General features: G+C 56.4%; 1 protein-coding gene across 1 annotated transcript in view; it reads right to left on the minus strand.

Annotated features, from left to right (window-relative positions):
* The window catches only part of NRXN2 (neurexin 2), a 369,827-nt gene extending 355,194 nt beyond the window's left edge, over positions 1 to 14,633 (minus strand). The window contains exon 1 of the mRNA XM_045024465.1: positions 14,566 to 14,633. The gene's annotated coding sequence lies outside the window, so the exon portion shown is untranslated. The remainder of the gene's footprint in view (positions 1 to 14,565) is intronic.
* Positions 14,634 to 15,205: the final 572 nt, after the last annotated feature.

Genomic DNA, 15,205 nt, shown 5'->3' on the forward strand with positions numbered 1-15,205 from the left:
TGGGGTCAAGGGGTTACAGAAGGGGATGGCTGGGAGTCAGGACTCCTGGGTTCTGTGGGAAGTCAGATTGGTGACCGTCCCTGCCCCAACAAGCTTACAGTAGAATGAACAGAGAGTGGGAAGGGAAACTGAGGCACCAGTGGGGGAAGGGACTTGTGCCATTGGTCTGAGGTGGGACAGGGAGGGGGTGGGAGAGATATTGGGCTGGATGGCCCATCCAGAGGGGAGGGCCTTGCCCAATGTCAATGGCAGAACCAAGAATAGAACCCAGGTAGGGTGACCAGACAGGAAATGTGAAAAATCGGGATGGGGGTGGGGGGTAATAGGAGCCTATATAAGAAAAAGACCCAAAAATCGGGACTGTCCCTATACAACCGGGACATCTGGTCACCCTAAACCCAGGTGTCCTGAGATGCAGTAAATTATCAGACTTTCCTTCCATTCTGCTCATCAACCAGCCCGGGCCCTGGGAGGGAACGGGATTTAAGGGCACATACAGATACAGTAAATGACAGGTGAGATGCTGCTGCAGCCCTTTGAGAATGTACCAAGTATCATAAAGTGCTGTTACAGTGGGGCCGGCATGGACGTGAGGGGAGCGTGCCCCTACTGAGCCCCCAGCCTGCTCCCTGCACCACAGCACCCCCTGCTTAGCCCCCTTCGCCCCTCCCTGCAGCACAGTGCCCTCTACCAACCCCCTCCCACGTCCTTACAGCACAGCACCTCCTACTGACTCTGTCCCCACTCTCTGCATACAGCACCCCCTACTGATCCCTCCCTGCTCCACAGGGCTCCCTGCTGAGCCCTCCACCCCACCCCACCCCACCCTACCTTACCCTACCCTACCCTACCCTGCAGCACAGTGCCCCTAGTTCCACTCTCCCACCCCCCAGCTACTTCTCCAGCGGCCCACAGACTGAGCTTGCTTTGACCACACTGCTCCGCTCAGCCCCCTTCTGCACCCCCGCCATCAGCCCAGACAGATGGACCCCCCTGCTTGTCATTTGCATTACAGCGGCAGGCAGCACTAATGTGCTACTGATGGCCGGGAACCTGGCCAGGAGCTGACACCATCGCTCACCCACTGCAGGCAGGGTGGGGAGCATGGGGGGGCAGGGTCACAGCCCATTCACGGGCTGCAATGGAAGCCCCCAAAGGATCTGTACAGTCAGATAAATCTCTGCTCTGCTCCACACACAGAGAGAGCTGCATGGTCCCCCTTAGGGACCCCTGGACACCCTAACCCAGGAGTCCTGACTCCCCCCTCCCCCTTCTCTAATCCACTGGACCCCACACCCCTCCCGGAGCCAAGGAGAGTACCCAGGAGTCCTGGCTTCTAGCTCTCGCTGGCTTCTTGCATGTCTGTAACATGGAAGGGGAGTGGGTCTTGCAATTAGAGCAGGGCTGGGAGTCAGGACTCCTGGGTTCCCAGCTCCACAAGGGGTGGGGAGGGGAGTCTTAGGAGGGTCTGGAAGTCAGGACCCTGGGACGTGGCGTAGCCAGGTTCTAAGTGTAGGGGGAGCAAACGTAAAAAAGGCGCCCCCCCCCTTGGCTCCTCCTCTGGCCACACACCCCCGGCTCCTCCCGTTTCCCCCCCAGATTAACCTCAGGGCCGGCTCAGGACTCCTGTGGGCTTCCTGGGGGTGCGGATACTCCCGTCCCCCCGCTGTCCTGGGAGAGTCTCTTCTGCCCAGCGCGCTCTGCAGGTGTCCCCCACCGGGCTGCGCCGCCCGGCCCCACCCACAGGGTCCCGTCCCCCCTGCCCCGGGCTACAGGCTCCTGCGCCGCGGCAGGGACCCCGTCCAGACAGCGCGGCCTGTGCCCCTGCCCTGTGGGCCTGGCCCCGGGGAGCCCCTCGCCCGGACCCCCCAGTGCAAGGCACCAGACCCCCGCCACTCACCTTCCGTCCTGCGCCGCCACCTGTCCCCGGCCTGCTCCCGGCACTGAGTGCGCTCCACGCGGGGCTCGCCAGCCAGGCGGCCTTAAAGATGCAGGGGCCTTTTCGCCTCCCCCTGCCTCCCCCCGCCTGCCGCATTAGCAAGGGGCGGGGAGCGCTTGGCTGCCGAGCCCTGAGCCGCCGCCGCAGGAGGTGGCTGCGGCGATGTTGGGGCCATGCTGAGCGTGGGGCGCGATGGCTGAGGAGCCGGCCCCCTTGCTCCTCCGGCCACGCCTGCCGCCCCCCGCCCACCCCCTATGGCTCCTCCGGCCGTGCTGCCACCAGTGCCAGCCCGGCAGGCACTGCTTTTTGAAAATGTGCTGAGGGGAAGCGGCTGCTTCCCCTGCACCCCGCTAGCTATGCTACTGCCCTGAGTTCTCTCCCAAGGCTGGGAGGGGTGGAGATCTAGTGGTTATAGCAGTTGGCTTTATGTCTCATGTGAGCCCCCAGCTGCACAGCCCCTTAGCACCACAGTGGGGCATGGACATGAGGGGAGAGTGCCCCTACTGAGCCCACAACCCGTTCTCTGCACCACAGCGCCCCCGGGGCTGACTGTGAGAGGAAAACTGTTGTGTATTTGGTTGTCATGGTTTTGTTGCTATGGCAACTGAGTTAGATTATTATGGGTTAGCTCAACCGGTTTCAACCGGCTGAGGAGCTCTCTGTATATATGTAAATAAAATGGAGGTTTTGGTTAGCTGCCTGCTCTCTGGCCTCAAGTGATTGTTTCCTACATCGGCTGCCCCAAGGATATAACACTGGCGACGAGGGTGAGACTCCGGTGCTGCTCCAGTAACAGAAGGAAGTAGAAGTTAAGGTAAAGAACAAACAAACAAAAAAGCTGCTTGTTTGCACTGACTGTGAAAGTGAAACTAAAAATCATGGCTACTCTGACCAGGCCCCTGGAGCCTTTTGATGAGAATACAGAGCAGTGGCATGTGTATACTGAGCGTTTTGAGCTTTTTGGTATTGCAAATGACATTACAGAAGCGAAGAAGGTGCCAATATTCTTAACTGTTGTAGGGGCTAAAACCTACTCTCTGCTACGCAGCTTACTACACCCTGTTAAGCCTGAGACTAAATCTTACAGTGACATTGTGGAAATCCTGGGGTCTCATTTCTCCCCAAAACCACTGGTAATTGCTGAAAGATATAGGTTCCACAAAAGAGACCAAAAGGAAGATGAAACAGTTGTACAATTTGTAGCCATTTTAAAAAAGCTAGCAGAACACTGTGAATTTAAAGAAATGTTACATGATGCCCTGCGTGACAGGTTAGTGTGTGGCCTGTACAGTGAAGCTATACGGAAGCGCCTACTGACAGAGGCTCAGCTTACCTTACAGAAGGCTGTTGATATTGCTGTCTCCATGGAACTGGCTACAAGGGAGGCACAATACATCGGTGCACCCCCTAGGGTGCAAAAAGTGTCACAAGAACCGACCCACAAAACTGTGCAGAGTCAAGAATGTTACCGCTGTGGTAAGCCGGGTCACCAGGCATCAGAATGCTGGTGTAAGGACCTGGTGTGTCGACACTGTGGCAAAAAGGGACACATTGAGTGTGCCTGTAAACAAAAGAAAAAGAGGGCTGTTGTCTGGCCTACAAAAAGAGGAGCCCTGCATACCCTAGAGCAGACCCAGGATGATCAAGGTGACACCTCATCGCAAGAGGAAGTGCCACTGCATGTTTTGTCTTTGGCAATGGGCTCACATGAATACTGGGTAACCCCGTTATTGGATGGCAAACGTATACGCATGGAACTGGACACCGGTGCAGCCGTCTCACTGATCTCCGAGACTGTGTATAAAGAAAAGCTACAGCATCTTCCGCTTAAGGCAACAAAAACTGTTCTGAAGACGTATACGGGAGAAGCTGTGCCTATGCTGGGCACTATTGATGTTAAGGTGGAGCTCAATGGACAGGTGGCTAAATTGCCACTGTTTGTGGTGAGAGGTAACTACCCAGCCTTAATGGGTAGGTCTTGGCTTGGGAAGATTCAACTGAACTGGGCAGAAGTGCACCGGATGACTAAAGAAGAAACCAGTCTAACCCCTATACTAAGGAAACATGCTGCTGTTTTTGGAGATGATTTGGGAAGTATGAAGGGAATCACTGTGACATTGAACATTAAACCTGGCAGTCCACCAAAATATCTGAAAGCCCGAACTGTGCCATATGCCATCAGGCCAAAAGTTGAAGCAGACCTGGAGCGCCTGGTCACCAATGGAGTCCTAATACCAGTTACCCATAGCTCATGGGCCACTCCTATCGTTCCAATCGTGAAGAAAGATGGCTCTCTCCGGATTTGCGGTGATTTTAAAGTCACTGTCAACCCAGTGTTGTGTGCAGAGCAATACCCGCTTCCCCGCATCGATGACCTCTTCGCAGGCCTGGCTGGGGGACAAAAGTTCAGTAAGATTGATCTGAGTCAAGCATATTTACAGATGCACGTCGATGAAAAGTCCCAAGAGCTGTTGACTATTGTGACTCATAAGGGGCTTTATCGATACTGTCGTCTACCCTTCGGAATAACATCTGCTCCCGCCCTGTTCCAGAGGGCTATGGACCAGATCTTGTGTGGCTTGTCAGGAGTTCAGTGCTATCTGGATGATATCCTGGTCACTGGAAGAAATGAAGAGGATCACTTAAAGAATTTAGAGGATACCCTACAAAGACTGGAAGAGTATGGCCTACGAGTTCGCAAAGACAAGTGTGAATTCTTCAAGCCCTCTGTTGAATATTTGGGACACATCATTGATTCTGCAGGTCTTCATAAGGCCCCTGCAAAAGTTAAAGCTATTGTGGAGGCTCCCCCACCTCGAAATGTAAGCCAGCTGTGCTCGTTTCTAGGACTCCTGAACTATTATGGAAAGTTCATCTCACAGTTAGCCACACTGCTAAAACCACTTCATGAGCTCCTTGGGCAGAACAAGGCCTGGAAGTGGACTGAAGCCTGTGATGTTGCGTTTAACAAAGCTAAGGATGCATTGCTAAATTCTGAAGTTCTAACGCACTTTGATCCATCCTTACCACTGCAATTGGCCTGCGATGCCTCCCCTTATGGAGTGGGAGCAGTCGTGTCACATATTATGCCTTCAGGAGAAGAGAGACCTATTGCTTTTGCTTCACGCACTCTAAGCAAAGCAGAAACTAACTACGCCCAAATCGAACATGAGGCATTAGGAATTGTTTTTGGAATTCGGAAGTTTCATCAGTACCTGTTTGGGCGAAAATTTACTCTTCTCACAGACCATCGACCTCTGACATCAATTTTTGGACCTTACACAGGCATTCCCCCATTAGCTGCTAGTTGTATGCAACGTTGGGCATTGTTACTTTCAGCACACACATATGAAATCAAATATCGGAAATCCACTCTACACGGCAATGCAGATGGCCTCTCAAGGTTGCCTTTGCCGGTCAAACACCAAGATAGTGCCCACAAGGAAATCTTCTACTTTGAACAGGTAGAGAATACACCCATCACTGCTACTCAGATAAAGAAGGCAACTCGCGTTGACCCAGTATTGTCCCACGTTATGGACCTGGTGATGCATGGAACATCTCGACAAACCTCTCCGGTCTCATCCGACCTTGTTCCCTACATGTCCAAGCGGACGGAGTTATCGGTCCAATCTGGTTGTTTGTTGTGGGGGAGACGTGTCATTATTCCACCACCACTGAGATCACAGATGTTAGAACAGCTACATTCCGGTCACTGTGGAATAGTGCGCATGAAGGTAATTGCACGAAGCTATTTTTGGTGGCCTGGACTGGACAGCGCTATTGAAGAGAAGGCAAAAGCTTGTATGTCATGTCAGGGTGTGAGGAATGCACCCCAGTGGGCACCCCTACACCCATGGGACTGGCCTGAAAACCCGTGGCAACGTATTCACGTTGACTTTGCTGGCCCCCTTGAAGGAAGCATGTTCTTGGTGGCAATAGATGCCCATTCTAAATGGCCAGAAGTCTCTATAATGCAGTCCACTTCTGCAGAGAGTACTATCCAAAAACTACGAGGACTCTTTAGTCGTTTTGGTCTGCCAGAACAACTTGTGAGCGACAACGGACCGCAGTTCGTTTCTCAGGAGTTTCAAAATTTTATGAAAGCAAATGGGATACACCACATCACGTCAGCACCATATCATCCGTCCACCAACGGATTAGCTGAAAGATTTGTGCAGACAATGAAAAACGCTTTGAAATCAGCAAGGGGACAACACTCCATTCAAAAGCGTCTGGATACCTTTTTACTTTCCTACAGAAACACACCTCATGCTACGACCCACGCATCTCCGGCCTTTCTAATGATGGGACGACAGCTGCGCACTTGCTTTGATCTGCTGAAACCTTCTGAACCCCGACAAATTGTGCAACATCAGCAGCAATATCAAGTCATCAGACGGGCACCCAGAGCAAAAGACCGAACCTTTAGCCCGGGACAGCCAGTTTTGGCTCGGAATTATACTTCCAGAGCTAAATGGGTTCCGGCCACAGTCATCACTCAAACAGGACCTGTTTCCTACACAGTCCGGACTGCAGAGAATCTTACCTGGCGGCGACATGTAGATCAGCTGTTGCCAGGTCATGCCAGTCCTCAGGACCCATCTGCAGTTGAGGGGTCTGACTTCACCTCTTCTGGTGAGGGATCGAATCACGAGTCACCTGTTTCTGACTGTTCTCCTCCATTACTGCCGGCGGCTGAGATACCCCTTTGCCCAGCACGAGCTGATACCACCTCCTCACCTGTTCGTGCTGCGGACCCTGAGCCCCTAGTGCTTTTGGGTGCAATAACACCAGTAGTTCGCCGTAATCCACCTAGAGACAGAAGGCCTCCTCATCGGCTGGATCTTTAGCTAGGGCGAACCCACGGTTATGGGGCAAAATAATCCCCAGGGTTTAGCCGGGAATGGAGGCAGTCTACCCTCCTTCTCTAGTCTAGTGTGTGTTTTATTTAGGGGATGTTCTTATTAGGGGGGGAGGAATATGTTGTGTATTTGGTTGTCATGGTTTTGTTGCTATGGCAACTGAGTTAGATTATTATGGGTTAGCTCAACCGGTTTCAACCGGCTGAGGAGCTCTCTGTATATATGTAAATAAAATGGAGGTTTTGGTTAGCTGCCTGCTCTCTGGCCTCAAGTGATTGTTTCCTACACCGGCTGCCCCAAGGATATAACAAAAACACCCCCTGCTGACTCCCCAGCTCCCCTTAGCACCGCGCCCCCTTAGCACCGCAGCACTGGGGCCAGCACTGACTGTGAGGGAGAGCGCCCCCTACTGACACCCCATCTCCCCTAGCACCACACTGGGCCAGCACTGACTGCAAAGAGAAAGCACCCCTCACTGAGCCCCACACATGCCTTCCTGTAGGTCTCCCATCCCCGCTGCACATGCCTTGGCCAGTCTCTTGGCCCAGGCACCAGGACTGAACCAGGGAACCCCCCAGATCTAAAAGTGGGAGCTCACACTGGCTGTGGACCCATGCCACACGCCGCCCAGCGGGGACAACTGCAGCCGGCTGCGAGCTCAGGGTTACCTGCCCAGGCGCTCTGGTTTGAAGCAAAGGCAGGAGGGGAGGGGGAGAGAAGATGATTCCCCAGCCCCCAAGAGACCCACCCCCACTCACGCCTCTATTTGCAATTCCTTTTAAGCCACGCTTCAAATTAAAGGAGCAGCCGCTGCGGAGATGGATTCCAAGTGGGGACTCCATCGCTAGCCCTATGGGCAACGAACCCATAGTTGGGCCCCGAGGACTGGCCACTGCCTTGGGAGACTTCAAATGCTCCCTGCCATCATCTCCCCTGCTGCACTCGCTGCTTCATCACTCGCCCCACTCCTCACGGTGCCCCCTACTGGGTGAGGTGGGGAATAGCTGGGAGCTCCCCCCAGCCAGCTCCTGCCCTGCTCCCCACAGCTCTGTGTGGAGCATGTCCTGGGGCCAGGACTGAGGGGCAGCACAGGGCCGGTGGGGGCCGGGGGGGAGGAAAGCTTGACTGCAGGACTAAGAGGGGCCCCTAGCGAGACCTAGGAAGGTCAGAGTGAGCCCATCCCATCCCCCACCTGCCGATAACAACCCAAGACCACAAGCACCTGTTCCCAGCCGAGCCACCCCCAACCAAAGGCCTGTGGGCCAGGGATAGAACAGAAGAGCAGGGGGCGTGGGCAGGGAATAGGACACAGATGGGGCCTTTCCCCTCTAGGGGGCGCCGGCTCTGATCCGGCACCAGGGCAGGGGTTCGGCTGGGTCAGGGGGGCAGGGAACAAACACAAGCCAGAGCCGGCTCCAATCCAGCCCCATATGCTCTGTTAGCTTCTAGGCTTTATTCCTCTCATACAGTGCAATGTGTTCAGCATGGGGGGAAGGGTGACAGTGCCAGCTCAGCAGGCCCCACAGGTCCCTCCAGCTTCCCTGCCTCACACACAGACCCGAACTCTCACAGAGCCTCCCCACCCCTCCACCCCATCACATGAACACAGCCACCCCCTCCCCCACCCCTTCCCCCAACACTGACCCATCCCCCCGCACTGCACCGCTCCTCCCCCTGCCCACAGGGACCTCTCCCTGGGGTCCGTTCACCCCTCGCCTAGCGCGAATGACGGGGGGTCGTGCCAGCTGCCAGGTTGAGACCTGACGTATTCGTTACACACACAGGGCCCCGAAGGGCTGGGAATGGAGTCACCCCACCCCCATCCCCACAAAAGAATCATCGGCCTAGAGGGTCAGGAGCCCCCCCCGCCCCCCCCCGCCCCCCCCCCCGCAGCTAATGGCTGAGGGTGGATGGGGGTCATTTGTCCTGGGACACCTTCTAGACTAGCTCTCAGATCTGCTGGGAAAAGGGGCTCTGTGGGGAGCCCTGGGGTAACCTTCACCCTGGAATCCAATGAATCAGAGAGCAGGAGCAGAGCATGGGCAGCCCCGAGCCAATGCCCCCCCTTTGCCCCCAGCTAGCTTCTTTGCAAAACCATCACACACCACACACAACAACAGACTGTCTGCTGAGTAGGAGACCAGGGCTGGGTAGCAGGGGACTGCAGGTCAGGAGTGAAGGGCACCAGCAATGCTGGGGGCGTTGAGGGGGGAGCCCAGGGCTGGGCTAGCAAGGGGCTGTGGGTCAGGACAGGGGGGACACCAGCAATGCTGGGGGCAGTGAGGGGGGAGCCCAGGGCTGGGCTAGCAGGGGGCTGTGGGTCAGGAGTGAAGGGCACCAGCAATGCTGGGGGGATTGAGGGGGGAGCCCAGGGCTGGGCTAGCAGGGGGCTGTGGGTCAGGACAGGGGGGACACCAGCAATGCTGGGGGGGGCGAGGGGGGAGCCCAGGGCTGGGTAGCAGGGGACTGCAGGTCAGGAATGAAGGGCACCAGCAATGCTGGGGGGGGCGAGGGGGGAGCCCAGGGCTGGGCTAGCAGGGGGCTGCGGGTCAGGATGGGGGGGGACACCAGCAATGCTGGGGGGGCAGGGCTGGGCTAGCAGGGGACTGCAGGTCAGGAGTGAAGGGCACCAGCAATGCTGGGGGGGGGCAGGGCTGGGCTAGCAGGGGGCTGTGGGTCAGGACGGGGGGCACCAGCAATGCTGGGGGGGCAGGGCTGGGCTAGCAGGGGACTGTGGGTCAGGACTGAAGGGCGCACTAGCAGAACTAGAGGGGGAGCCCAAGGCTGGGCTAGCAGGGGGCTGCGGGTCAGGAGCGAGCAGTCCCAGGAGGGGCGCACACAGACCAATCCTTGCATGCAGATACTGTGCAGCTGATGGTCAGTGCCCAAGATGCTAGGGGCTTGTCTGCCCCCCAAGCCACCTCCCATCTGCAGGATGTGAGACGAGCACCCAGAGAACCAGTTACTCACCAGACTGACTCATGCCCAGTAGCCCATCCCCAGCAGTGCCAAGGGCTGCATGCCCAGGACCAGCTCACTGTGCAATTAGGTCTGATGGCTCGGAGCAGGAAGGCTGCTCCCCCCCAGGCCCCATTGCAGCCCCCCAGTGATGGGATGGGGGACAGGCCCCGTCGCAGCCCCCAGGATGTGCTGTGCCACCGCCTCACCCCCTCCAGGCCCCACTGCATCCTCCCCAGCAAGGAGGTAGGCCGGGGCACTGTGCTGCTGCCTCCTGTGCCCCACTACAGCCCCTCCAGCATGGCAGAGGAGGGCTGCCTTGTGGTGCCAGCCCCCCTGGCTGGGCATGGAACAGCCACTGGTTGCTTAGCAGCCCTGGAGCACACTCGGCTGCTAGGGGAGGCTGGGGGGGGGGGGGGGAGGGCTGAGCGACCTTTCCTGCCCTTGCATGGCAGAAGCAATTAAATCAGTGAATGCAGAAGGGGGGGGGAGTGTCTCGACAACAGAGCATGGGCTGCAGCTTGGAGCCTCCCCCAAGGCAGAGGGAGAGAATGAGACAGACACAGAGAAGACGGAGGGAGAGAGGAGGGTGATCCCTGGGCAGAATCCCTCTTCGGACTGGTATGAACTGCCCCAGGGCAGCACCTCCCCAGCTGCTGCCAGCCTGAGACACATACACCCCTAGGGTGGGGCACGGACGGTCCTAAATGACGCTCCTGCCTCAGTCCCCACAGCGCCCCCTGCTGGGAGAGGCCAGGGCCTGAGTAGCCAGGATTCTCCCCCCCCAAGCCAGTGCTCCTGCCTCAGTCCCCACAGCGCCCCCTGCTGGGAGAGGCCAGGGCTGGAGTAGCTGGGATTCTCCCCCCACAGCCACGCTCCCTGGAGCATCTCATTTATGAGTGTAAAGTGATTATTATTGCCTCCCAGGCCCCACCACCACCACATCCTGTGGCTCCTGCACCCACTGATTCCAATGGCTTTGCTGCTAAATGGATCTGTCCCCTCCTGGAAACACATCCTGTGGGCCAATCCTGAGTAGCCGCCTCCCCCACTCTCCACTGAGAACTGTGGAGACCCTGCAGAGCCCCCCCACCTCGCAGTCAGGTTTGGGACCCAGGCATCCTGCAAGAGAAATACATGCCCTGCCGTGCACGCAAGGACTGTGCATCAGGCAGCAGGGCAGGGGCCCCGTCGGGGGCGCTCTCCCCTCGCAGCCCGTGCTGACCCCAGTGCCTCAGCGCGGTGCTAGAGGGCGCAGTGCTGCAATGGGGGCTGGCTTTTGGATGAGAACTAAAACTGATGGTCTAACCCGCCCTAGGCATTACAATTCCTGGGGCAACCCCCGCTCCCCACAACGCTGTGGTTTGAACCCTCAAGTCCTGGGTAGGTGCCAGGGATGCCAGTCTGACTCTCTGAATATTCTCTGCTCTTCAATTGGATGCAAGATACTTCCGGTCTTAAACTGCTGAGCAGCATTGTTACACATTCTAAGAGATGCTATGCCCCACCTCAGAGGCAGCACCATCTCAGCATGAGCAAGGGACATCTGCATTGACTGCCCCTGAGTCCCACCCCAGAGGTGGCTGCATCTAGCGCCAGGCAAGGGATCCTTGTGTAAACAGTCCCTGTGCTCCACCCCAGAGGCGGCCTCATTTCAGTACAGGACAAGGGATTTGTGTATAAATAACGACTGATTTACTCGGGAAGCCCAGACTATTGAGCTGAGTCCTGTAAAATTGCAGAAAATATTTTTAAAAAATGACAAAGCAGAAAAGTCTGTGTGTTTGTCAGAGCTGAGATCTCAGATCCAGTGTGACAAGCAGTTCAGAGAGTTACAGACAAGACCTCGTTAGGAATCCAAGCCACGGCACGTCTAGGGGGTCCTGCCCTGACCTCACCCCCCACCAGGGCATACTGTGTGTGTGTGTGCCGGGGATTTGTCCTCAGACTGGTACATTCAGAGAAGTGCATGCATGATAAAAGCCATCTAATGCCCTTCGCAGCGCCCAGGGTGCCCAGCTACCGGTCAAGGATGGTGGGAGCCCAGGGCTACGGGGTGAGAGGAAAAGCAGCTGTGTGGTTATCATGGTCCTTGGGGGAAGGAGGGAGCGAGACAGAGGAGTGGAGCTGGAATGAGGGGGGGTGGAATGAAAGCACATGGAGGAACATGGAGGACAGATAGCTAGAAACATGGCCAGAGACAGCTGGAAAGCTAGAAAGCGGAAAGAGAAAACCAGCCTGAAGAATGAGCGAACGGACAGAACGCAAAGGCTGAAGAAAGAACGAACAAGCGAATGGATGGAAATGCAGGAGAGCAACGAGGAGAATGAATGAATAAGAATAGGAGAAAACAGCCCAGAGGACACAAGAGCCAGGGAAGGCAGAGCTGGGCCAGGCCAGGCCATGGGAGGCAGCCCAAGCAGTCGGCCGAGTGGATCTCTTCGCACAGCTTCATTCCACACAGCATCTCTCCCACCCTATGCCCAGCACCAGGAATGTGGCACATCCTGTAAGCACGAGCGCTGCCTCCTGCATTTATCCAGCACTTCATCCCCCGGTGCTGAGATGCAGCTGCCTCTAGGGTGGGATGTGACAGGTGTTTATACAGGGATCACTTACTAATGCTATCTATGCCTGCTAATGCTCCTCACTAATACTACAATTACTACTACCCACTAACTACTAATACCACTTACTAACACTGCCCACTGCTTACTCCATTTACTAGTATAGATTGCTAATCCGCCTACTAGGATACGCCTTACAACGCTACCTATTACTAACACCCCTTCCTACAAACATCACCAACACACTGTCTCCAAGGAAAAATAATCTGGAAAAACTGAAGGGGTGACTATAAATTGGATGAGTTCATCCAATTTAAGGCCCTGTGTGGACACTCTAATTTGGAATACACGTGGCTTGAATTCGGAGTTGTGCTTTTTCAAGGGTAGATAATTAATCTGGTGTCAGGGAGGTGGTGAATTTAAAGCAGATTGGCCATTCCCGATTCACTCCGGGTGTGGAAGCTCTAGGTCTGGAGACAGAGATCCACCTATGGAGTTTCATCAGCCACAAATGCATTTGTAAACAAGCCTTAAAGCTAAACCAGAGTCAGGCCATTTTATTCCAAATGAGAGCGTCCGCACAGGGAGTTAATCCAGTATAACTAGACCAGTAAACTAGACAGAAACAGTCTTGTTAACGCTACCCCCTCTCCCATAATACTCCTCCCTACCGCTGCGAGCAGTAGTGTTTACTTGTACTGTGCCACAACCACCTACCTACCCTGCATCCCAATACCACTCCCACCTGCTCACGCGAGAGCGGTTGCCCACGCAGCTCTGGCCACTGGCGGCACACAGACTCCGCAACTCAGGGTTCTCTGATTTTTCCTGTCTCTTTCCTGGGGGTGTTGGTGGGCTGCAGACTAGTCTGGCGGGCATTGGTTTGTTCACCTTTTGATGCCTCATGTCCCTGTCTGTCTGCTACCCCCCCTCCCCCGCCCTCACTCTGCTGGTTAAATATTAACGGAGCTCTCATCCCTCACCTGTGGGCCCCAGGGCTGCGTCTGCCAAGGCCGTGGACGTGCTGTCCCGGGGCATTGCTTGGCTCTGCACCGCCTCCAAAACAGGAGCATAGCACTCCCTGCAGGGTTCCCCCAGCCCTGCACTGTTACCACACACGGGGCAGGGGAGATCTGAATTCCCTCCCTCAAATACTGCATGCACAGAAGGAGTTGGAATAGTCCCTCCTTAGCACCGACCCCCCATCTGAGCCTTCCCTGGGCTCCAGCCCACACCCCATCACCCTCACAGGACACTCTGGTAACAGTTTTGTCCAGCACACAGAGGGGGCCCGACTAGCGCCCCCATCAGCATCCCCTGCAGGGGGCGCCACAGTACTGCGCTGTTCTCACAGGTGCGCACACACACACTCCCCTGTCGGGCGCTGCATTGCCAATCCCCCACCACTGCCCCCTTGCCCAGGCCTCCGAGCACAGCAGGCTGCTGGAACACGGCAGAGGTCAAGGGCAAAACAGCAAAATCAATCGTCCTCAGTCGCCATTGGGCAACAGAATGTAAAGAAAAAACCTGTGGGCCTTTATCTCTCCCCTGAACATGTCGGTATCAGCCTGATGCCAGCAGATGGCTCTGGGTGTGGGATCCTCGTCGCGCCAGGCACTATTCACACACCCCTGGTCCCCGCATTGCACTGGGTGCCACACACACACACACACACACACCCCTCCCACAGCACAGACCTCCGCAGCCCCCTCATTGCACCAGGTGCTGCTGAGACCCGTCCCGTCCTGGCCCTCTCATCACCACAGCCCCCTCATTGTGCCACGCTGTGACCCCTCATCACTCTGGGCACCTTGCAGACCTTCCCGACCATGCTTGGGTGCCCTGCTGTGCCAAGAACTGCACAGACCCCTGGCCAAGATGAGGCCCCTCACCACCATGCCAGGTGGTGCACAGCCCCCCAACCAGCCAAGATCTGGGGCCTCGCTGGACCAGATGCTGCACAGGTCCCATGACCAAGGTCAGGGCTGCCCCCAGTGCTAGCGCTGCACGGACACACAGCGAAAGCTAGGCCCTGCCCAGTCGGCTCACAGGCCAGACGCAGGAAGGGTTCTTCTCCCTGTCTGACTGACAGGGAAACTGAGACACAGAACAAAGATGTGACTTGCCCCGTGTCACACAGGGCATCTGCAGCAGACCCAGGAACTGAACCCCATTGTCCTGAGTCCCCCTCCAATACCTTACCCACCAGGCCCCCTTCTGCCTCCCCATCACTCACCTCACCTTGCTGGCCCCCACTCCGCCCGGCTGGGCCAGTCCTGTCCGGCAGTGACTGGCGCTGGCCCGCTTCAGCTTCTGGTGCCGCTCCAGAGGTTGCATCAGCAGGTCCAAAGTTCTCAGTCAGAGGCTACAAGCACATCCATGCGCCCCCCCCACAGCCAACGGGGCAAAGCAGGCCCCTGGTGCCAGGGCATCAGCAGCCGCCAATGTCCTTGGCAAAGCCTGTGCCCAGCAAGTCCCAGCTGCCCCATCCCAGGCAGACAGCGGCACTCCCAGAAGGGTTCCCTACAGACACTTCACCTAAGCTGCACTACCTCCCCGCCCAGGGGTAATGGAACCCAGGAATCTGGGCTTCCCCACTCCGCCTCACACCCTAGGAGCAGGGCCTAGGAGTCCTTCCTGGCTCTCTCCACATACACCCCCGCCCCAGCCCCTAAACTCCCCTCCCCCAGCTGAGAATGGGACCCAGGAGTTCTGAGTCCCCTATTGTAACCCACTAAACAATACTTAATGTGGGAGGAGGGGTCACACCGGGCACCAGACCTGTCCCTCCCCCCCAAAAATAAAAGATTTAAAAATCAAGCTGGGTTGACCTTTAAGTGCCATTTTACTAAAGCTTCTGCTCCCAAATTTTGATA

The sequence above is a fragment of the Mauremys mutica genome, chromosome 7, assembly GCF_020497125.1.
Source record: "Mauremys mutica isolate MM-2020 ecotype Southern chromosome 7, ASM2049712v1, whole genome shotgun sequence".
NCBI classification, from domain to species: domain Eukaryota; kingdom Metazoa; phylum Chordata; order Testudines; family Geoemydidae; genus Mauremys; species Mauremys mutica.